Source organism: Callorhinus ursinus, unplaced genomic scaffold (assembly GCF_003265705.2).
Source record: "Callorhinus ursinus isolate GAN/ISIS: 27379988/994484 unplaced genomic scaffold, GSC_fseal_2.0 scaffold2, whole genome shotgun sequence".
NCBI classification, from domain to species: Eukaryota; Metazoa; Chordata; class Mammalia; order Carnivora; family Otariidae; genus Callorhinus; species Callorhinus ursinus.
In genome coordinates, this window is record NW_027397064.1 from 11,348,471 (window position 1) to 11,363,429 (window position 14,959).

Below are 14,959 nucleotides of genomic sequence, written 5' to 3' on the forward strand. Positions count from 1 at the left end.
TGAGCAAGACACACAGGGTCCCTGCTCCCATAAAGTTTGAATTCTAACATGGAGAGTCGGAGAAACAAATGAAGAATATTTCTGACAAGTGCATTGAAGAAAACAAACACACTGGTACATAAAGTGTTAGTTGGAGCACAAGGGAAAAACCACTTATCAGATGAGATTCTCAGAGAAGGCCGTGAGCCTTCTGAGCTCAGATCCAATCTGAAAGATGAAAGCAAAACAACATTTGCTAAAAAGCCGTTGAAGAAGAGGAAACAGCAAGTAGAAACTCAGTGAAGAAGAAATAAACTTGACAGAAACAGGATCTCAAACAGGTGGCTCAGTAAGACTGAATCTTAGTGATCAGGAGCAGATGGGCCAGGACACGTAGGGACTTAGAGATTAAAAAAGGAAATGGGATTTTATGCCAAAGGCAAGAAGCTATTGGTAAGTTTTAAGCCATAGAATGACATGATCTTACTAATTCTGTAAAATGTCTCTTCCCTGCCAGTGTTAAGGTCCAAACAGAATACCCACAGTTATAATATTCTTTACGTTTCTGGCTGGCTAATCTGCTAACCTATTGCACATTGAGTGTAAGTAGCAGCTTTAATTGGGATTTCGTTTTTAAAGACTATCTTTGTATTTTGTTTTTATTTTCAGTCAGCACCATAATCATTAATGTCATCTATAATTATTAGGACATTCCTTCTGTGCTGCCAAAAACTGTCTTCTAAAGAACTGAAGCTTTACTGTATTTTAGTCCCCCCAGAATATAGACCTTAATGTCCTTAATATTTTAAATCCATATATGACACTTTTTCCCCTATCAATGGACATTAGTTTTTATACAAATACAGCTGTATTCAAGGTAATATAAGATAACTCTGGTTTTACAAACTCCTTAATAATGATCAACCACTGAAAATACAGGTTAACCTCACAAATCTCCAGAGTTCATACAAAGCAATAAATTTGAATCAATGAAAAGTAATTGACAGGGCAATAGGTTATATACTGATATGAAAAAATATTATTAAATATTGGTTCTTTTTGTTGAAAATTGTGTGTAAAGTTCAGAAGTAGAAGATACTGTTCTTTCTCTGCATTTGTCTGTTTTTAATTAAGGAAATACTTCAAACTTGTTATTAGAAGTAAGGAAGAGCTAGAAAATGATACAGGTATGGAAGAGAAAAGAAAATACTACTAGGAAATCAAAGATGTTTATCTTAAAACCTCAGTCACCCAGATGACTATATCCTATAACACAAAGAAAATATCAGGAGACTTAGAGGTCAAAGGGAAAAATGTTCCAGGCTATTTCGTTTTGACTAACAAATGGTATATTAATCAACATTCTCCAAAGACACAAAACCAATAGGATATACGAATATATAAAAAGAGATTTCTTTAAAGGAGTCAGCTCACGTGAGTATGAGGCTGACACATTCCAAGATATACAGTTAGTAAGCCAAAGACCCAGAAGAGTCAAGGTTTCAGTCAGATCTGAAGACAGAAAAAACTGATGTCCTAACTCAAAGGCAGACAGGAGGGATTCTCTCTTACTTGAGGAAGGGTCAGCCATTTCGTTCCATTCAGGTCTTCCACTTATTGGACAAGACCCACCCACACTAGGGAGGATAATCTGCTTTTCTCAGTCTATCCAATTTAAATGTTAATCCTCAGGGAAACACCGAGAATAATGTTTGGCAAAATATCTGGGCATCCCATCATCTAGTTAAGTTGACCGGTAAAACTAACCATTGCAAGTGGTAAGGTAATCTTTAAAGGTTAGGCCAGGATTAATTTATCCATTCATCCTACCAACATTTGTTGATTCCTTGATAAGCATTAGATTCATTCTGGATGCTGGGGTTATTGAGTGTAAGAAATAATCTCTGACTTGGGGGTACCTGGGTGGCTCAGCCTGTTAAGTGTCTGACTTGATCTGGGCACAGGTCATGATCTCAGGGCTGTGAGATCAAGCCCTGCATTGGGCTCTGTGCTGGGGCATGGAGCCTGCTTAAGATTTTCTGTCTTCTGTTACTTCTGCCTCTCCCCACACCCCACCGGCTCTCACTCTCTCTTTCTCTCAAAAAAAAAAAGAAAGAAAGAAAGAAAGAAAGAAAGAAAGAAAGAAAGAAAGAAAGAAAGACTCTCTGACTTCAGTGGCCCTTGGGAAACAGGAAAGTGTGTACACATATAATCAAAATGCCATGAGATAGTTACTAAAGGGAATGGATTGGAGCGATGGGTCGTAAGAGTCTTAACTCTAAATTTTAGAGAATGGCAATGAGATTATCTGCAAAGAGGAGATAGCTTCGCAGAGGGAGGGAGTGCCTGGTCTAAAGAAATGCCTTGCATCAGGAAGAAAAGAGTGGGAAAGGCAAGTGGACTGAGGAACCACCAGAAGCCTGTACTGTGGAGAGAAGCCCAGGTGACAGTGGAGGTCTTATCATAAAAGACTTTGTAGACACTAAGCATTGCTCCTTGACTGTTATCACGAGCCAAGTGCAGAGTTTTTACTAAATGAAAGGGAGGGAACACAACAGTTCACAAAGAATTGTATTCCATTTTTGAAAAACTATAGTTTTTGCTAGAATTTATTCAAAATATTTTCTTCGCAAATGCCAACTATTAACACTTGTTCTGCTCTCTAATGACTTGTTTTGTCAAACGTTTAGACTTCAAATTTATATCATGACCCTTTTATTTAATGCCCATTAATTAAGCACCAACCATGACAGGAACCAAGCTATGAATTGGTGGATTACAGTGGGTAGGACAGATGGGGCCCTTTCCTCATAAAGCTGAAACTTTCCTAGAGAGGGAAGTAAATGGAGAATTCTGAATGAAAATAAACGTGATTACTGCAAAGAATGCAATGTATAGCCACTCCTTGGTGGGCAAGGCTAAATTCAGAATCACCCCCAAACAAAAGAACCCCAGAGAGACCTATAGAAATCTTAGACTGTTTTGTCTTGGAGAATCAGTGACACAATTGGTAAGGTCCCTCAACCAATTTGTAGGAGGGCCCTAAAGTCCGCATAAACCCATGATCCTGCTCAGGCATAGACCTATTATCTTAACTGTCATCTCCACCTGGGAACAAGAAATAAATTTTAAGTTCTTTCTTGACTTCATGATCTGACTCATCCATACTTTGTTTCTGTTGGTTATCACTGATGAATTTCACCACTGCCTTTTCAGCATGGTTGTTTATTTGACTTGGAGATTGTACTTTGAGCCTCTACTGTCAACATCCAAGAGAGGACAGAAAGAATAGGAATCAAGTTTGTCACCGTTTTCTGTCTCTGGGCAATTAGGACTTTATAGCTTCTTCTTATAACTAAATGGGAAATAGAAATCCTATAATTGAAATGAGATGAACTCATTTGCTTGCCTGAAGACCAAGCTGTTTTCATCATGCCAATTCCCAATACCCAAAGACTTAAACAGAAAGCGCCTGTCTTTGGTGAATTACCACCAGCATGGTTTTCATATTGAGAGGGGGAGAAGGGATAAGAGAAATGCAGAAGCTGAGAGCTGGTTCATATCCACCAAGCTCTGGTCCAGTTCTCCTGGTTGGTTGGCCTGGGTATTAAAAATATTTGTGGGGCGCCTGGGTGGCTCAGTCAGTTAGGTGTCTGCCTTCAACTCAGGTCATGATCCCAGGGTCCTGGGATTGAGCCCCACATAGACCTCTCTACTCAACGGGGAGCCTGTTTCTCCCTCTGCCTTTCCCCCTGCTTATTTGTGATCTCTCTCTGTCAAATAAATAAACAAAATCTTTAAAAAAAATAAAAAATAAGTAAATAAAATTAAATATATTTGCAAGCTGCAATATAATAATTACTGCCCAAACAATTTATTGAGACTTTTCTCTATCTGCCTTGTACACAGTCAGGTCTTCCCACTGAGTTCCCACTCCTCGGTCTCCTGTTGTCGTTGGATGATGGCCATTCCCATTCACCATCCTTCCTTAATCACACACCTGCTTCAAACTGCCTGGGCCCAGGCCACCCTTCTTTGGAAAGACCTTCCTTCACAGCATCCATGCTCACAGGTGATGTGACTAAGGCACTTTTCAACTCCTGGTGAGCTGGGATCCTCTCTGTCATTACCGTAGCAAGAACATATAAAGGCTGAAAAAAGAGACTAATGTTCTTGGGGGTTGGGGGGAGCTTTTAACAGAGAAGACATTTTACACAGTGAATTAGCATAGATAAAACATTGAACATCCCAGTGTGGGCTCTAATTTTGCATTTACATATCACCTATTTTAAGAATACCTAGACATTTAACTATACTAGGGTTTGAATTTTTTAATTCTAAAATGAGTAAACTCAAATACAGTTGGCAGTTAAATTCAATTAACTGTGTTAAATAGGAGTGCTTGAGCTTGGAATGAGCACATATTAATTCATTCATCCATTTAGCCATTCTTGCATTAACCAATTCAACAAATATGTATTTCGAATCAACTGTCAGTAAGATTCTATTCTAATCAGAGCCCTAAACATGCGGGATAAGATTTGGTTGTATTTTCTTATCATGTTGGATTTATATGGCACAGAAGAAGATTGTGTAATGTATTTTTTTGAGGTCTTTAGAAGTAGAATAAATATTATCTATTTCTGGAATCAAACAACAGGGTTATCATGGTTTTATAATCTCCTTTATTCATTTATTCATTCGTTCATTCATTTATTCATTCGGTAAATATGTGTTAAAATCCTACTATCTATATTGGAGGAAGCTCATTTCCTACAGAGAGGAATAATTATCTCAATAGATTATTTTGGTAAATATAAGAGTCTAGCATGGCTTGCTCACAAGATCTTTAACAGGGAAACGGAAGAGATTTGTCACTTTGTCTGGAAGTGGAAACTTTCTCCCGAGGCTGTTGAGAAACACTGAAGACTTTTAAGGAGGAAAGGGATTTGGTTGGCTTAAAAATATCTTGCTGAGCGAGGGTGGAGGGTGGGTCAAGGACTAGAAGCCTGGAGAGACAGGAAAGGCCAAGAAGTCAGCCCTGGGGGCCATACAAGAGATGACCGAATCTCCATCAGGCACCCTGAGGCTGGGGGATGAAGAGGATGTAACCCATTCAGAAGAAATTTTGTGCCCCCATCAACATACAGATCAAAAGCCTAAATATAACCTAGTTATGTAGATTTAAGAGTCACCAGTTTGTAGGCAAATATAAATCTGTTAAAGGTCAGAAGTGCGAAGCAGTAAAACCCAATATTCATCGAGTACTTCCCACATGTCTGAGTACACGGATTAACTTTTAGAGATTAAATTCACAGATTAATTCTTGCAATAATCCAATAATTCTCTCCCATTTTACAGATGAAGAAACTGACAGGAAAAGCTAAAGAAAATTTCTCAAGCATCCAAGCCGCTAAACGGTGATAGACTTAAAATCCAGCTATTTAACCACCACACTAAATGGCATTGTTACTGTCATGGAATCTTTAGTGTATGTAACTTTTTAAAGACTTTATTTATTGGGCGCCTGGGTGGCTCAGTTGGTTAAGCGACTGCCTTCGGCTCAGGTCATGATCCTGGAGTCCCGGGATCGAGTCCCGCATCAGGCTCCCTGCTCAGCGGGGAGTCTGCTTCTCCCTCTGACCCTCTTCCCTCTTGTGCTCTCTATCTCTCATTCTCTCTCTCTCTCAAATAAATAAATAAAATCTTTAAAAAAAAAATAAATAAAAAAATAAAGACTTTATTTATTTATTTATTTGTCAGAGAGAGATTGAATGAGAGAGAGAGAGCACAAGCAGGGACAGAGCACAGTTGGGCTTCAGGGGAGGGTGGAGAGCACAAGGCAGAGGCAGAGGCAGAAGCAGGCTCCCCGCGGAGCAGGGAGCCCGATGTGGGACTGGATCCCGGGGTCCTGGGATCATGACCTGAGCCGAAGGCAGACGCTTAACCCACTGAACCACCCAGGTGCCCCTAGGGTAACAACTCTTGCTCACAGCAACATCAAATTGTGCAGAAGAATGACACAGTTCTGGAATTCTTTCTTTCCTAATCCCATGCTCTGCTGTTCTCTTTCAATTTCAGCTGTTTTTATATCTTATGGGTTTCCCTCCATAATTTTAGATAATATGCTTATTGATGCTCTTTAATAAAAACAATATCTATTTTCTCCTCACTATGACCAATGAGTTAGCTTAATGACTTTGACCGCCATTCTTCATCCCTAGCCCCAGTGCTTGATAGTTGTATTATTATTTTAAAGATTTTATTTATTTATTTGAGAGAGAGAGAGCGTGAGAGAGCACACGAGTGGGAGTGGAGGCCGAGGGAGAAGTAGACTCGCCACTGAGCAGGGAGCCCAAGCTGGGGCTCAATCCCAGGACCCCCAGATCATGACCTGAGCTCCGAAGGCAGACACTTAACTGACTTGAGCCACCCACGCCCCCCTGAGAGTTGTATTATTGCTCTTATTTTGTATACTGATCTTTTATAACATTAGTAGTGTACATACATTTCTAGTTCTTTTTCCACAGAATTTTCTGGTATCCGTTACCCCTTCTCCTGCTTCTTAAAATGAAGTTGTCACTGTCTTTCTACTTCCTTTACTTACTCACCACACTGCCTTCCTTCTCTCATCTCCCACCTCACCGGGGAGATTTTTCCTTTTTTTTTTTTTTTTTTTTTAAGATTTTACTTATTTATTTGACAGTGAGAGACACAGCGAGCAAGGGAACACAAGCAGGGGGAGTGGGAGAGGGAGGAGCTGGCTTCCCGCGGAGCAGGGAGCCCGATGCGGGGCTCGATCCCAGGACCCTGGGATCATGACCTGAGCCGAAGGCAGACGCGTAACGACTGAGCCACCCAGGCGCCCCAGAAATCTTTCCTTTTTAAGTAATTAACTTTGTCAACTTTTACACTCTGTTCTGCACCCAAAACCAAGCTGGCCATGCTTTTTTCCCCACATAACGGACTCCCCGAGCTCTAGAGCACATAGATGACTGCACTATTAGGATGTGCAGGTGATTTTATTAGAACTGCATTTTCATCTCAGATTTACTGTTGGGACCTTTGTGAAAGTTGAAAGAGGTGTCCCAAGTATCAAGGTCAAGCTGGTTTTATTTTATGGTACTAAATCATACCATATTTTCATTCACTTCTGGGTGGACTATGACTTTTTGGTGCGTTTTAGTTTTATCATTTCCAATTGCCTCTTTATTTTGTTTTCCTTTCCTTTCCTTTCCTTTCCTTTCCTTTCCTTTCCTTTCCTTTCCTTTCCTTTTCTATTCTTTTCCTTTCCTCCCTTCCTTCATTCTCCCCCACCCTGTCTCTTCAAATTACGTGTTTTGATAGCATCCTATGATTGTCTAAACTTCTCCTTCAGAGAAATAGCAATTACTTCAAGACTTTCTTCAGCAGTTTGGGCTTCCCCGCTCAATCCTTTTCTGAGGGAGCACGAATAATCTGGAAGCTTCGGGATGGTGAAAGGGTAGGAGAGAGGAGGCGTGCTGGTCCTTTCTCCTCATCTGCCTATGCAGGCCTCTGCTGAGAGGACATGGCCCCATCTGGTCCTCTTTCAGCCCCTCCTCGGCTGGTCTCCTTGAGTATCCACAACACTCAGCCCTTCCCCTGCTCCACTCGGTGGTCAGGAAACTTGGCAATACTATTGAAGTCTGTCTTGAAATATCTTCACAACTCCATCAGACTCTTCTATTTCTGGGTCACGCATGAGGGACTCTGTGGGCTGTGCCAGATTCCAGGGATTTAGATAGAAATACTATAAAAATCTCTCCTGCTTCTGAGTTCACCAAATTCTATGGAAAAATCTATCCTAACACCCCCTCCCCACTACCACTCAGGAACTGGGCTTCAGGGGAGGGTGGAGGGCACAAGTCCCTTGATTAGAGACCAGTATCAGTGATTTACTGTGCGACTTTTTTTTTTTTTTTTTAATAAATGAAATTTCGCCCTTTTCCCCCAACCCAAAGCATTCTGATCTCCTGCACAGCTAGGAAGCCCCGTTCCCAGTGCTTCTCCCCAGTCTCTCATTCGGGCCAGTACTTCAATAAATAGCTTCTTTTTTTTCCCTTTGCTTTGCTCTTTTAATCCCATCCCGCCCTGTGTGCAGAACATCCTCTAGAACAAACCTCTCCTGACAGCTGATTCTTCCGGTGAGCTCCAGATGACCTATACGCCACACTCCAGGAATGTCTGAATCGCAATTCAAACTCAAGCTGGAAAGTAGTTATATGGACTAGGCTTCACCAGTAAGTGAGTTTTACCAGACATGAAACCTACATACTTCCTAAAACAAAAGTGGCCAATCAAAAATATTTTCAAAATGGACCCTGACCCTAACTGATACATCCTTCTGCTTCCATCCCGGAAATAAAATTGTTTTGAATTTCAACCTCAGGCCAAGACGTTTATTAATTCTAAATTCAGGTCTACCCCAAATGTTCCCTGGGTACCTGGAGGCCTGCTGTGTTCACGCCTCGACTTTCTTCTCATCCCCTCAGGGATCTGCTAAAGAAAAAAAGCTTCTAGCAGATGACCCAGGCCCCGTTTCTGCCATCGGGGCAGCTAGGTTCCCATGCCCTGTTCACTCCCTAGTCCAGTGGTTCTTAACGGCCATTCAGATGAACCCTCCAGGGCCTGCAAATATCAGGCTTTTTTGTTTGTTTGTTTTCTCCCATTTGCTCTCCTCTGTCATTGGAAACCCATTCACATGGGTTAAGTGGGAGCTGTGATTGTATTCAAATTGATGTTCTAACAGTTCTCATTAAAGTTTAAAGAATCTTCTCGAAATAAGAAAGTACTTATTAGCAGGTATTACATAAATTTTTGAAGAGAAAGATGAATCTTCGAAGTACCTCAGTTTTATGCTTAAGAATATCAAGAACATATTTTATTATTGCCACATGCTGCCATACAATAGCCCGATTCGTAATAAATCCTTAGGGAATCCTGAGGGATTTTAAAATAGATGAGTCTGATATCACTTTGCTTCAAGCTTCATGGGTCCATTGACTACTAATCAGGTTTAATAAATGTAATTCCATTTGAAAATATTAAGTACCATAAAATTATTACCTTGGTGATTTTTAACTAAGTGCATCCATAAAAAATTCTGACAGTTTTCATGAGCAGTGATCATTGAACAAAAGTGTTTTCTGCACACAATATACCACAGCCCATATGCTTAGAATTATATTTTTAGAGATTTCCCCATTTCTTCTGTAATACAGGATAAAAAATTAACTAGAGAATGAGCAAAGTTTCTTAGTATGACTTATGAAATAGAAGCTTACAAAGAAAAATCAATAGAGATCATTTATTCTCTAAAAAATGAGAATAAAGTTTAAAAAGTAAGAGGGCAAATCTATTTTGATAAATATGCATCTGATAACTAGATAGCCTGTGGGTAAAAATAACCTGACTTAAATGAAAATTTAAGGATTCAATTAACATCCTCAGTGCTTAATGCCACCCAAAGGAATTCCAAGAAAAGGTTCTTGAAGATTTTCACAATTTATTTAAAAATCAGGTTAATCACTGCACGGAGAACAAGATAAATGAAATTCAGTGCAGACAGATTCCTCATAACATAAAAAATATACTTCCTGAAAAATACACATATAATATATTTTTGAGAAGATAAGAATGATGGTTTATGGGGCGCCTGAGTGGCTCAGGCGGTTAAATGCCTACCTTCCGCTCAGGCCCTGATCTCTGGGTCCTGGGATTGAGTCCCCCCTGTGTCAGGCTCCCTGCTCAGTGGGGAGCCTGCTTCTCTCTCCTTCTGCCACTAACGAGATGTATGGTCCTGGGCAGATTATTCTATCACTCTGACGGTGTGCTTCCTTATTTATGAAAAAGGCATAAAAAATTTAAAATTAAAAAATAAAACCCTTTAGGGTCATGTGGCTTACGTGGACAATATATGTATATATGGCAGCAGAAGTAACTTTCATGTTTCATCAGGGGACGAGATGGTAGGATAGCTCCCTGAGTCCTGCCCTGGCGTAGCACCTGACCAAAAGTCTACCTTTAGCCACTGAAGAGAAAAGATGGCAAAGATTTATGGAAATTAATTTGGCCCCAAATTTTATGGCCTTTCTACATTTATTACTCTCACAATGCTGAGGAAATCTGACTTGGAGGCAGCTGAGACTATATCCAAGAGCTCCGTGTTACAGAGTATGTCCTTCTAGGGTTCTGTATGTTCTTTTCTTGGTGAAAACAGAAAGACTGAACTAAAGAAAAGATAAAATTTTCCATATCTGTCACAACTGAGGAACCCACAGGCTTATTTGTCTTCTGTCCCCTTTTCTCTGCAGGCTGGTCCCTGAGATAAGGGGAAGATGTTCAAGAGAAAGTCTTGGGAAAGGTCCCAGGCGCAGTGGGCTGGGTGCTTTTGAGCTCCTCTGTTGGCAATAGGTTTAAAGGGCAGAGAAACATCCAGAATGGTAAGTGAGTTGGTGCGTGTGTGAGCCTGTGTGTCTGGATGTGTTTATTATAATCAGTACCTAATGTACTTTTTATCTGGGGTGAATCACTTTTTAATACCTCCTCCTCTATAGGAAAAACACTGTTTTCAGTAATAATTATGAAATAAAGCTAATAACAATAATAGCCAGAAAAGAAGTGCAGACAGTAAAAAGTTTTTCTTATTGAACTTTGCATACATAATTATGTTAGTAAAAGTGAAGTAAAACAAAATAAAATAATTTTTTAGTATGAAAATTAAAAAGCTGGGGGTGGTGAGGGGAAAGGAAAAATGTGTGAAGGGGAGTGGGAGGTGTGGGCTTCCAGTTGTGGAATGAATAAGTCCCAGGGATGAAGTGTGCAGCATAGGGAATATAGTCAGTGGTGTTACTATGTGGTGACAGATGGCAGCCACACTTGTGGTGAGCACAACATTTAGCATAGAATTGTGGGGTCACTGTGCCATATACCTGAAACCATCGTAATATTGTGTGTCAATTATTCTTAAATTAAAAAAAAAAGCACAAATATTTAATCAGTTTTTATATACAACTAAGCAGCTTGAACTTTGATCTTTAGGGGACAGTTCTATATAAGCTATATAAATAATTACCCATTAACTTTATTAGTTAATATTAGCGAAATAGACACTAATGTACATTTAGTGACATGTACATTGACTTCATTACATTAATGTAATATTAATGAAACTGTACTCTTTTTGTGAATGTAAGCAAAAAAGTACAATTTAGGCAATTACTTAAACCATACTGCTGTTGTAACATTTTATCTCTCTTTAGGAAAAAGAAATTAATAATTAAGAAAGAACATTTTAACTTTATTTTTATGTATGTAAAATTCATATACATTTTATCATATAAATATAACAAAGTATTTTCATTCAGTGAGAATGTTTTATGTGCAAATTAAAACTTGCTGTGCCATACAAAAATATGACACCTTACAATTCACACTGTTTTACTGTTTTATATTTCAAACACAGTATAAACTCTATTTGCTGGGGCACCTGGGTGGTCCGGTCTGTTAAGCATCTGACTCTTGGTTTTGGCTCAGGTTGTGATCTCAGGGTCCTGAGATCAAGCCCCACATCAGGCTCTGCAGAGTCTGATGAAGATTCTCTCTCTCTCTCTGTCCCTCCCACTCGTACTCTCTCCCTCTCTAAAATAAACAAATAAATCTTAAAAAAAAAAAAACACAACTCTATGTGCCATATAGATTAAAATGACCAACTACAGAAACTCAACGTCTCTTTAGGTGTTTTTACAATCACTGTGCAAGAATTATTTATTTTGGATCAACTATTAAAACTTACAAGACGAGGTAGTACCATGAGTTGGAGGTACAAGTGTGCCCCAAATAAACTCCAGGGATTCTGAACCAGTATACATCTATTCTCAAAAGTTGTATAACTGAGGATTCTCCAAATTAACTTTTATGTAAAATACATTTATTAAAACTATTAATAACAATGGCTCATTTGATGTTTACATATGTATTACTAGTAACCGAAGATAACCACAAGGATGGCTTAGAATTTAGACCAACAAGAGATATTTTCAGGAAAGTAGTCGTTTATGACTCCTGTGTATTAGCCTCCATCCCCACCCCAAGCACATGGTGATAATAAAAAGTAGGCCGATTCTTGGTCATGTTACTGTTTAGAAGTCAGTTTCAGGTAAAACACCCTCCTCAAGGCTCGCTTCCGTCAAGTCGCCACTGTAACCTTGACATGCCAAACGTGATAGTGTCTGTAATTTACTTGCAAACACTTTGGCATAGGTGGTGCTATCTTTGTTTGTGCTTGCTTAAACACATCCCAGTGATGATTAATTCACATTAGATTTACCTGAATTAAACGTGAGCAGTCCGTGAGAAGGTGGTCACGTAGACTCTAACTGGGACCCCGTATTCCGGGGCTGCTGCGACAAGCACATCCACCTTCTTTATCTCTGTTCAGCATCCAAGGGCTATTAACGCAGCAGAGTGGTTTCTAGAAATGTTTTGCACTGGAGAAGGGAGTCATATGCCAGCCATGAGCATTACCCTGCAACCCCACCCTTGGACGAACTCAGTTTCAGAATCCACACTTTCTCAGAGTGCAGCCTCAGCTAAAGGACCACTTCCACGTGTGACCCTGCCATCTTCACAGAATTGTCACCTGAGCTGACAGGGAGTAGCTGACACTTGTCCTTGAATATTATCTCACCTCCCTGGAGTAGATCTTTTGTGTAAGGTGCTCTTCAGAGAGCTGACCTTCAGTGACCTGGTCTGGCTGCGTGCACGACTGCATTTGGGTCCACTTGCTAAGAGCTGTTTTGGAGTGTGGTGAAATTCTACACTTGTTTTATCTCTCACGGATCACATAGTGGCAAGGTGTGAGCAAAGGGCTCTCATCTGCCTTTAACTACAGGAAGATAAAATGCCTGCCTAACAATTGAGAGAGGTCACAGTTAACAGCTCTCTGTGTATGGGTGTATGCGTGTATATATGTGTGTGTGTGGAAAGTGATGACCATTGAGGAAAATGGGCCAGAACTCTTTCCCCTAAATAACCCTTTTGTTTTAAGAAGCGCTGAGCCACTGGGAAGAGACTAAGGGCTGAAGTTCCCTAGGAAAATACATTTTGGTCTGATAAAACCAAAAGTTAATGCTTCTTTCATTCCAGAATGGCTAACAGAACCTTGGCATCTTCACCAGTCCACACAAATATTGCTTGGGGCATACAAGATGTAGACAACAAATCCACACAAATATTTCTTGGGACTTTCAAGATACACATAACAATTTCACACAAATATTATTTGGGACGTACAAGATGTAGAGAGTAATGGTTTATTGTCCCAGGCACCTCTTGACAAATTTTTTTTCCCCTCCTGGAGAAATGGAAAAGTTTCAAGAACCTGTGTTGCCTTTCTTTTCATTTGTGTTTAAATCAAACAAATAATGTATTGGGAGTACTCCTACAATTACATTTTGAAAAGTATGTGGCGGTAGATAAAGTAAAAATAAAAGTACCTCCTCTCTGCTCTTGACCAAGGATGTACCACTTCCTCTTGTTAATGGTTTAGGATTTCAAAACTGTCTGTTCATTTACATGAATACATATGCACATATGCAAATATATATGTTTTCAAGATGGCAATGGAATTTAAAGATCCTGTTGAGCTGGATGACTTTTCAACTAAAATATGAACATGCTTATTTGCCTCAATATAGTTGTAACACGTTTTACTCCGTGGTACAGAAGTTAGTTTCTCGTACTCCTCCTACACATAAGTATAATTTGTGGCACCTGTGGGGTGAGGTGTGGCCCTGTGAATAAAATGTAAGTGGAAGAGACATGTATCATTTTCAGGTGGAAGCTTTAAGAGCTGTCTGCAAGCCACCACGCCCTGTCCTCTGCCAGAGAGTCTGGTGTAATGCTCCAGATTGGTGACCCTTCCATCTGCCTGCATCTTAGGTGAGAAGACACAGGACAGAGTCCCCAGCTCACCTGAGAGGGTCATGCATGAGCAAGAAATAACCTGGTGTTTTAAACTGATGAGATTTTGGAGGGGTACTCCTGCATACTCTACCATTTCTGATTAATACAAATAGTATCTACAGATGATTTCTTTAATTCAATTGTTTTCCTAATAACAGAATTGGTATCACTTCCAATTGGTCATGTATCTACAATAGTGGCAATAGATAATCTTACATTGATATTGTACATTTTTGTACCCAAGGCAGATTTTGTATAGAGTCAGTATATATATATATATATAGAGAGAGAGAGAGAGAGTATATAGAGTCATATATATCTATGTATAGATGTCATATATATATATATGTATGTATATACATGTATAGAGTCATATATATATATATATATATATATATATATATAAAATCACTCAGATATTGTCATCCTCTAAAAAAGCTCTAACTCGGGTGCCTGGGTGGCTCAGTCGTTAAGTGTCTTCCTTCGGCTCAGGTCATGATCCCAGGGTCCTGGGATCGAGCCCCACATTGGGCTCCCTCCTTGGGGGGAAGCCTGCTTCTCCCTCTCCCATGCCCCCTGCTTGTGTTCCTGCTCTCACTGTCTCTCTCTCTCTGTTAAATAAATAAATAAAATCTTTAAAAAAATAAAAATAAAATAAAATTTAAAAAAAGCTCTAACTCTTTATACTATTAAAATTAGTTATGAGAATACACCTTGACTTACACTATAGTCAATATTGGTTGATCAATATTGACCTATCAACCATTTACTATTTGTAGGAGCTGATGATTTAGAAATATGGACCAATGTCATTTAATTTGTTATTTCTGATTATTGATTTTTCCTATGTTTTTATGTGTGGGAACTCTTTCTATCTACTCTGAATTGCCTATCCATATCTTCTGTCTATATGTCTATTGTTTTGTTTTGCCATCTAGATTTTTAGAGACTCTTATATGTTAGACATCCATATGCTGGATATGCTGGGTATGTT